Below are 7,660 nucleotides of genomic sequence, written 5' to 3'. Positions count from 1 at the left end.
TTCATATTAGAACTAATCTAATTTCAAAATCAAATACATATTTACACTCTACATCACACAAGGAACGTAACAGAACATTCAAAAAGTAAAACAGAAAACACTCATATTTTTCCTGTTTTCTCATAGGGTTTTCCATAGGAACCCACAAAGCACTCTAATTCATATCAAAACTTATCTATTTTCAAAATTAATCACATATTCATACATCTCATTCAATAAGGAGTACAACAGAAGAATCAGAAATCAAAACAGAAAACATTCGTATTTTGTCTGTTCCTAGGAGCATGCATCAAGCAAGGGATTGGGGGTCAATCCTACTACCCAACAATTATTCTCACACTCCTGAGCGAGGTTTCTCACTCCCCCTTACCCGAATAAGCAGAAGAAGACGTTAAAACTGGATCTTGTTGGTCTCTTCCTCTAGGCTCCCCTTGCTCTTCAGAGAGTGTAGAAGAAAAAGAAGTCAGAAATGAAAAGTGTGTGCTTTTAGGAGTGTCAGAGCTCTCTATTTATAGGCATCAGGCGTCGCCGGAACGGCCCGTTTTGAATCCGGAACGGCCCTTTCTGAACTCTTACGTTATGTGTAAAATTCACATCCAGAACGGCCTGTTCTCAAACTAGAACGGCCCATTCTGAAGTTGCATTTAATCCATAACAACAATATTTGGAACGTCCCGTTCTGAACTAGGATTACAAGTCTTTTTAGTAGTTTGGAACGGCCCGTTCCAATTTTGGAACGGCCCGTTCTGGGCTACTAACTCACACTCATTTTAGTAGTTTGGAACGACCCATTCAAATTCCGGAACGACCCGTTCTGAGCTACTAAATCACCCCTATACATTTATAAAAATTATCAAATTACCCTCAATAAAATAAAATAAAATAATATAAAAACTTGGGTGTTACATAGAGCACCAAGGATTTGTGAATTGAGGACTTTGAACTAAAGACTTTGGACGGACATTTCTCAGCAAGTAAGATTACAATATGAACTATGATAATTTGTATAATAATTAATTTGATTATTACTATTATTATTATTATTATAAAAAGTAACTTGTATCATAATTATTTCAATTAATATAAAAAAATTCTAGTTTTGTGAGTTAACAAAACCATATTTTCATTGTGTATTTAGATTAAATTAATGAATTTTATGATCATGTATAATTTTATAGTGTTTATTATACAAGAAAATTACACTCTAGAGACCTTAAATAGCATATTTCTTACTACTATCATACTTTGTAACTTCTATAAGAAATTTATAAGACATACTTGGATCTATAATGGAATTCAGAATTTCTAATAAGTTGTTCTTTCTTCTCTTACTTCCTTTACTTGATCTCTATGATGGTGTTGAAACCCTTTATTTAACTCTTGATATTTCTTGTTCTCATGATCACTTAAATAAAAAACAAATTTTCCAAAGATATGCAACTACTCTTAGGATATTTAAGTCTAACAACTATCACATTATATATTTTTTTCATTAAAAAATATTTCTTAATTACATGAGTCATTATTAGATTAAATAATATAACATAAATACAATAAAATAAAATAAAATAAAATAAGGTCTTGTTGTGTATTCAAAGCAGAGGTACATTTTTGTTGTGTATGCCAATATCCAATAAGATACACAATAGAATTTATTTTTATTATTTATATTTAATTAAACACAATAGAAACATATTTTCATAATGTAATCAACACAATAAAAATGTGTGGCCATTTCAATCCTATTTGTGAGATTTTTTTTTCTTTCAAAAAGTTGATTTTTAGAGGTGTATTTTTTGTCTTCCAAAAAATATTTTTTGGAAGTATATTTTTTTTCTAAAAAAATATTTTCCAAAGAAGGGTATTTAGGAAATAATAAAAAAATAAGGATAAGAGAAGTGTATTATTATTTAATGGAGGTGTATTTAACAAAAGCATAATTGTAATAATGTGTGATTTTAATCTTATTGATTAATTAATTATATGATATATGTTGATTTATTTTGAATTTTTCTTATTTTAGAGCTCTAAAGGTTAAGGAACCCTTGGGTGTTAAGTTGCCACTGATATAGTTCCAATTAGGATCAAGTTGACCACGCGTTTAGGGAATGATATATAAGTTTTTTCTTAACACGTGAACTTCATAAGTTCATTTCTTAAGAAAAGTTGGAGAAAAGTTAGGGAGATAAGCTCTAGAGCTAGAAAACATCTTGCTTCTTTTGATTCTTCTAAGACCTTGTAAGATCCTTCCCTTAGTTGAGCAACAAGAATAGATTTTTAGATTCAAAGCCTGGAAGCCGAGAACCTAAGGCTAAGAGTTGTATGAAGATTTTGAGTTCTTCCTTCTTCCTCCCCTCTTCTCATTTTAGAGTGATTTAGATTAAGGGAAGTTTGTTGACTTAAAGTTGTTGATGTACAATTGTCACTTGTTGTTTGAAATCATCATTTGTAGTTGAAAATCATGTGAAATCATGAGATGATGAGTTGTTGAGTTTTTAGTCCTTTAAGGTGTTTTGGATAGAATTTTATGTTTCTTGAATTGAGATTAATGCATATTATATTTTGTGTTGGAAATGGATCACATAAGTTGTGTGTATGTTAAAGATTGCGATGCGTGCTAGTTTGGATGAGTTTCTTGCATGTTTGAACCAAATTGAGGATTCTCCCAAGTGTGAAAATCTTCATCACGTTAAGTGTGCCTTCATGGCACTAGGCATGGCTAAAGTTAGTGGTTGTCTTCCCTGACAATGTCGAGTGCAAGATTGGTAGAGCCGAGCTTGGTTAATGAGGAGCTCTCTAACTTGGTCACATCGAGCATTGAAATGAGAGGCACCGGACATGATTAGTTGAGGAGTTATTTGACTTGATGGTACTAGGCTCAGGTGTATTGGTGTTAGGTGTGATTAAATTAGTGGCTCTCTACCTGGACGTTGGATGCAAGTTTTGTGGCAACGGGCTCAGGTGTATTGGCATTAGGGGTGATCAAGTTAGTGACTTTCTACTAGGGCGATGTCAAACACATGTTTTGTGGCATCTGGTGTGAGTCAGGTAGAGGCTCTTTACCTGGATGAGACTAGACATAATTTTATATATGCCAAGCGTGATTAACATAGAGGTTCTCTACCTCACCCACATCAAACATAGGTAGGGTGGAAAAATGGGTCAGCCCAGGCTGTTTTGGCCTAGCCCACCAAAAACGAGCCGAGTTGGGCCTAATTGCCATTAAAAAGGGTTGGAAATATTGGCCCACCCCACCTAAATGCGGGTTGGCAGGCGGGCGAGAAAGCCCACATTACATTAAAAAAATGCAAAAAAAAAATGGAAAAAAATTGCCAACAGGTTGGCAGGCTTGGCGGGTTTAGGGTTGTGTAACGTAGCTTAAAAAAAAATGGTGGCTGATTTAGTAGCCCGGAACGGGCCGTTCCCAATCTAGAACGGGTCGTTCCAAGCTATTAAATTAAACTGAAATTCGTGGTTGGGAACTGGCCGTTCCGGAGGGAGAACAGGCCGTTCCAGAGGGAGAACGGGCAGTTCCGGATGAGTCCCAGAACGGGCCGTTCTGATTTCAGAATGGGTCGTTCTGGGCGTAGTTTTTGTGCGTGATTTGGGAGTTCGGAACGGGCCGTTCCGAACTCGGTACGGGCCGTTCTGGCCTCTCCGGATTGCCTATAAATAGGGGTGAGGGGGGGGCCGTGAGGAGTTCTGATTCTAGAGAGAAGTTTTAGAGAGAAGGTCTCTGGGTCAGTGAGCTCCTTTCTCTCCCAAATTTTTCTGTTTAACTCCTTTTCTCCTCTAGATCAATAACTCCTTCTGTCTTTTCTTGAAATTCAGATTAGAAAGCTTGTTTTGGGAGGACTGAAGTTCCGAGTTGAGCCTCGAGGGGAAATTCTACTTTTGTTCAGTCTTTGGCTATCTGAGTCAATCTTCAGGTAAGGGAAGCTAGAATGTTTGTTGTGTAAGTTGCATGTGAGTTTAGAAACTCAATAGGTGCGTGAATGTTGAGAATCCATAGATGATTGAAGAAAATCTCATCTTTTGGGGTTTTGAGAGGATTTTGATGATTTTGATGCATAGGTTGGATGCATGTGAGATTTGAGTTTATTTTGAGTTGTATGGAGCCTATGTATTGTGTTTTGTGTTTGCATGTGGCTGTTGGTTTGGATGAGAGTTTCTGAACTCTCTGACTGGGATTAGGCTAGGTGCAGGTTGAGTGCGCCAGGCATGAAAGAGCTTAGGGCTCTCAGGTTGGGATTAGGCTGGGCGAGCTCAGGCTACGCCGAGCGTAAATATGTTAAAAGTTAAAATGTTAGATCATATATGTGTGATATATGATGTATGGTGCGGTGTGATTCATATGTATGCTTTGTGATGATACGTATGAATGTTTGAATATGAGTATGACTGTTGATCATAATGGTGGGTAGACCATATATGATGTATGATGCATTATTGCATGTGATGTCTTATGACATGTGTATGATTGTTGATCATGATGGTGGGTAGACTATTATGATGTATGATGCATTATTGCATGTGATGCCTTATGGCATGAGTCTAGCCTAGGACTTGAGGAGAGGAAAAATATTTTCGAACTGGAAGAGCTCACATAGAGTCTCTTGAGAGTGGTGCTTAGATAGGCCACTGATATATGAGAGTGGTGCTCTGGGAGGCCACTAGATTTGGGAGAGTGGTGCTCAGATAGGCCACTGGGTTGGGTGAGTCTCCTCTAAGTCCTTAGCTAGTGTTGGAGCGGGGTATGAGGTCGAGGGTTATTCCCTTAACCAAGTACTCGGGAAGGTGCGTGGATCCTTGCGGATAGTCGGTGGGCGAACTCCACAATTGACTTGGTTAATGCATGCCAAGGTCGTGGTAAGCCCGTACCCAGCTGTGCTATACCTGACGGTGGATCTGGACTTCCAATTGTGTAAGTGACATCATCCGAGTAAACCCGAGTGAGGATTATATATCCTGTTTAGCTGTGACCGAGCGGGCGCATTGGGCGTGAAAACGGTTGGGGTGGTTTCGGTAGGATGGAATGTCACTTATACAGCTCTATTGTTATGGAGATCTCCTAGGTGTATGCGTGACGACGCATTAGATGATTGATATGCATTGATATCTGTCATGAGATGCATTTACTGCATGATTATTAATATGATGAAGTGTGGTGTTTGACTTCATGATTGGTGCATTGTATGTTATGCATGAGTAGTATTGGATAGAGTGTATGGTGAGACTCTATGAATATGATTAATGGTTGGATGATTGTGTAGTATAGATTATAGTTCTATACTTGTATGATTGATTTGTGAATTCTAGCTTACCTTTCTGTTTTCCATGTGGTGGAACTGCGATGATCATACTTGGTATGGGAGCAGGTCAGGGCTAGCTTGGAGTTGAGGTGTCTGCTGCGAGACAGGGAGCTTTGATCCTCGTGTTAGTGTTACCATTTTAGGTAACGATTTTGTCTGTGCTTGACCGGCACTAGGGAATATTATTTTTGGGATGACTGTACATATATGGCGTATTATTTTGTAATTAAGAAATTTAGTTATTTTTATTCCTATATATATACCGTATGTATGAGTTATCCAACTTAATATTTTCTTAGTTCACTAGTAGTAGTGCGATTCCATTAAGTATAGAGACATGGCAGGTCGTTACAGGTTGGGCACAGGCGAGTCAAAGACTCCTCATTAACATCGGGCACAAGGAGGATGGCATCGAGCATGGCTTTTTGAATGAAAGACTTGTTTATATTTTATTGTGTTGAGAATGAGTGTAGTATATTGATTACTCTCATGATTTCTATTGTTATATGATTATAGTTCATTATGCATTGATTTATAATGATGTTTAAAGTTGCTTTAGTTGTAATTAAGTTGCTAATGAATGAGAGTTGACTGAGTTGTGACTTGTTAGTTGATTTAAAGTTGTTAAATTGTATTGACATGTGGTGATGAGATACATGTCTATGTTGAGATACATAAAAATTATAGAAGAATAAAGTTGTTTTAAAAATTAAAATATCTCATTGTGTGAATATAAGTTGCGATGCTTTGAGAGTTCAAAGCTGAAATCCTTTAGTGAGTAAGTTGACTCCTAAAAGAGAAGTTATTTTTAAGTTGTCTCCTCTAGGTTTTATGTGGAAACAATATGGGGGTCAAGTTAAGTCATATATGTATAAAGTGACCAACTGATTAAGGTATGAAGTTGAGGGGTAAAATCTTTAACTGGTTGCTAGAAAGATACGTAGTATTTGGTGGATAATTAGTGGAATAATTCTATGTGAGACTTTGATATGTATGCTAAGGTCGTGGTAGACTCACACTTAAGTTGTTCTATCCTGATAGTAATACTAGACTTTCTTAGTTTAAGTAGTGAAACTTAAGAAATCAATTTAAGTTTTTTACCAGGTGCATAGGGAGGCCTGAAGTTGTATCTACTTGACCTGATTGTGATAAGTTATATGTAGTGATTCAGTAAGTCAAACTCACTTAAATGGATCACCTTTGTTGTAGGAGATCTCCATAAGTTGATATGTGCGACAATGTATTTATTATTTAAAGTTGTTCATGTTGTAAGATGTATATGATGATTGAAAGTTATAACTGATGATACTAAGTTGATGTTGTGCTATGAACTAGCTTGATGTTGTTTAAGTTGTTTATGTTGTATAAGTTGTAGATTCATTACTTTTTGCTATGTTGATTCTTTGACAAGCTTACCTTTTCTTTGTCTTGTAGTTGAATTGTAATGATCATATTTGGTATAGGAGTACAGTAAGATTAGCTTGAATGGTTGTCTTATGGGTGGAGGGCATGTTGAAAATGACCTATTTTAAGTATACTACTTTGATGAAGTATGATTGTGTATAGATGCTTGATTATCGATAAGGTTTATGTTTTAAGTTATATTGACATAAACTGCTTTAAGTTTTATGCATCCTATACATATATATGTTGGATGAATATCCAGGTGATTGTTGCATGGGAAATCTAGTGCAATTGATTATTTTATGATTTTTGTTGCATAATAAATATACTATATTAAGTGTAGTGACCTATTGGATTGTTACAATAATAATATCCAAAATTTATAGAATAAAAAGCCCTTAAGACTTAGTAGGCTAGAATTAGCCAATTGGCGTACCCAATTTCATTTTGACATTTTAAACACAACCTTCTTACATGATTCCAACTTGCACAAAAAGGAAAAGAAAAAATTGACCACTAAAGTCAACCTAATGATGAGGAGTAATATGTACAAGATTTAAGGTCTAAATTTTGTTATTGTATTTGTAATTCTAATAGATAAAAAAAAAAGGAAAAATTATCCTACAAAGTTAGAGGTGTTTTTTTTTTGTCTCTTTTACCAAATGTAATCTTATTCGAATTAATTAGTACAATTATAAATAATAAAACTTTTTTTAAATATTTAATACAATTAAATGCTAAGTTGAGATAAGGTTTGCTTGACTCAATTATAGCATCACATTATATATGCCATTTACACTATGGGAAATTAAATTAAAAAAATATAAATGTAAAATTTATTACTTATCTAATTTCTTTTCAAAACTCTACTGTGTATTCTACAAAATTATTTGTATCATGATTCATAACTAAATTAACCACCTTTGTTATATCTAATCATATTA

The sequence above is a fragment of the Cajanus cajan genome, chromosome 9 (assembly GCF_000230855.2).
Source record: "Cajanus cajan strain Asha chromosome 9, NIPB_CcT2T_4, whole genome shotgun sequence".
NCBI classification, from domain to species: domain Eukaryota; kingdom Viridiplantae; phylum Streptophyta; class Magnoliopsida; order Fabales; family Fabaceae; genus Cajanus; species Cajanus cajan.
This window is presented reverse-complemented; position numbering follows the sequence as displayed.